The sequence below is a fragment of the Pan troglodytes genome, chromosome 3, assembly GCF_028858775.2.
Source record: "Pan troglodytes isolate AG18354 chromosome 3, NHGRI_mPanTro3-v2.0_pri, whole genome shotgun sequence".
Taxonomy (NCBI): Eukaryota; Metazoa; Chordata; class Mammalia; order Primates; family Hominidae; genus Pan; species Pan troglodytes.
Window position 1 is genome coordinate 42164880 of NC_072401.2, and position 2628 is coordinate 42167507.

General features: G+C 42.3%; 1 pseudogene; it reads right to left on the reverse strand.

Annotated features, from left to right (window-relative positions):
• Positions 1-301: 301 nt before the first annotated feature.
• On the reverse strand, positions 302-2254 carry LOC134809762 (high mobility group protein B1-like; annotated as a pseudogene).
• Positions 2255-2628: the final 374 nt, after the last annotated feature.

Genomic DNA, 2628 nt, shown 5'->3' on the forward strand with positions numbered 1-2628 from the left:
CCATATGTAACTAATTTGTGCTGTGGGCCAACAAGAACTTACTCTAAATTTCCATGGCAATTTACAACCCCCATACTGTACCGGGAAAGGTTAGTGGCTATTGAAAATGCCACCAGGTCAGGACTATCTAAAGACACATTTAGTAGTGTGTTAACTATACAAAAAAAATACACTGTACAGTTTAAAAACAAATCTTACACAGCCTTACTTTTCTATTTTTTTTTCTTTGAAAGGTGTGAGTTGTGTACAGGGGGATTAAATGCTTTATAGACAAGAAAAAAAAAACTGCACTAGAACCAACTTAGTCACCATTGTTTTCTTCTTCATCTTTACCTCCCCATTTTCTTCCTCCTCCTCATCCTCTTCCTCCTCTTCCTTCTTTTTCTTGCTTTTTTCAGCCTTGATGGCTCCCTTTTTTGCTGCATCAGGCTTTCCTACAGCTCAACACGCAGAAATACCCTTTCCTATTTTTCCTTCATTCAGCTTCACAGCCTTCTTTTCTTTCTTTTTTTTTTTTTTTTTTTTTTGAGACTGAGTCTCGCTGTATTGCCCAGGCTGGAGTGCAGTGGCGCGATCTTGGCTCACAGCAACCTCCGCCTCCCAGGTTCAAGCAACTCTCCTGCCTCAGCCTCCCAAGTAGCTGGGATTATAGGCACCTGCCACCACGCCTGGCTAATTTTTTTTTTTTTTTTTTTTTTTTTTGAGACGGAGTCTCGCTCTGTCGCCCAGGCTGGAGTGCAGTGGCGCGATCTCGGCTCACTGCAAGCTCCGCCTCCCGGGTTCACGCCATTCTCCTGCCTCAGCCTCCCGAGTAGCTAGGACTACAGGCGCCCGCTACCACGCCCGGCTAATTTTTTGTATTTTTAGTAGAGACGGGGTTTCACCATGTTGGCCACCCGCCTCAGCCTCCCAAAGTGCTGGGATTACAGGTATGAGCTACCGCGCCCAGCCACACAGCCTTCTTTTCATAAGGCTGCTTGTCATCTGCAGCAGTGTTATTCCACATCTCTCCCAGTTTCTTCACAACGTCACAGTGTATAGGCTGGGATGTTCTCCTTTATTTTTTGGGCAATACTCAGAACAGAACAAGAAAAAAGCCAAATGAGGCCTCTTGGGGGCACTGGGATCCTTGAACTTCTTTTTTGTCTTCCCTTTAGGAGGGATATAGGTTTTCTTATTTTTTTCTTTCTTTTTTTTTGTTTGTTTGTTTGCTTTTTGGTTTATAATAAGTTTTTTTTCATTTTTTTAAAAAAACTTTTAAGTTCAGGGATACACGTGCAGGTTTGTTATATAGGTGAACCTGTGTCGTGGGTATTTGTTGTATGAATTAAAATCTCAGCATCACTGATCATTAGAGAAATGCATATCAAAACCACAGTGAGATGCTATCTCACAACAGTCGGAATAGCTATTAATAAAAAGTCAAAAAATAGGCTGGACATGGTGGCTCATGCCTGTAATCCCAACACTTTGGGAGGCCGAGGTGGGCAGATCATTTGAGGTCAGGAGTTTGAGACTGGCCTGGCCAACATGGTGAAACTGTGTCTCTACTAAAAATATAAAAATTAACTGGGCATGGTAGTGGGCGCCTGTAATCCCAGCTACTCCAGAGGCTGAGGCAGGAGAATGGCTTGAACCTGGGAGGTGAAGGTTGCAGTGAGCCAAGATCAAGCCACTGCACTCCAGCCTGGGTGACAAGAGAGAGACTCTGTCTCAAAAAAAAAGAAAAAAGTCAAAAAATAATAGTTGCTGGCAAGGTCACAGAGAAAAAGGAATGCTTGCACACTGTTGGTGGAAGTGTAAATTCATTCAACCATTGTGGAAAGCAGTGTGATGATTCCTCAAAGACCTAAAACAGAAACACCATTTGACCCAGCAATCTCATCACTGAGTATATACCCAAAGGAATATAAATCATTCTATCATAAAGACACGTGCACATTTGTGTTCATCAAGGCACTCTTCACAATAGCAAAGACATGAAATCAACCTAAATGTCCATCAATGGTAGAGTGGATAAAGAAAAGGTGGTACATACATACCGTGGAATACTATGCAGCCATAAAAAAGAATGAGCTCATGTTCTTTCAGGAAGATGGATGGATATAGGCTTTCATTTCTCTTTCATAATGGCCTTGCCTGCTTTTGCTGTGTCTTCAACTTTTCCTTTCTTTTTAGCAGACATGTTATTTCACCTCTCTGAGCATGTCTTAGAATATTCTGAGAAGCTGACTGAAGCATCTGGGTGCTTCATCTTGGGCTCCTCCCAACAAGTTTGCACAGGGAGAGAATATTATGACATTTTTACTCTTGGCTTCTTAGCACCTGTTTGGCCCATGTTTAGTTATTTTTCCTCAGCAAAGCACAGAGTCCCCAGTGCCCATCCAGTTCTCATTTGCCCCAACGCTGTCTTTATGGAGCTCAATGTACTGCAATGGCTCTTGTTCTTTTTTTTAGTTGTGATACAAGGCCCTCAGAAGATCCCAACTTGAAAGTAATAAGAATTATCCCCGGCAATTGAACAATAATGTATACACTTTCCAGAACCCATTCACTGTGTTAGCATAGACAGGACATTCCTTCCACAAGATTCCTGCCACAAGATTACTCAATGCCTGTTTACAGAAT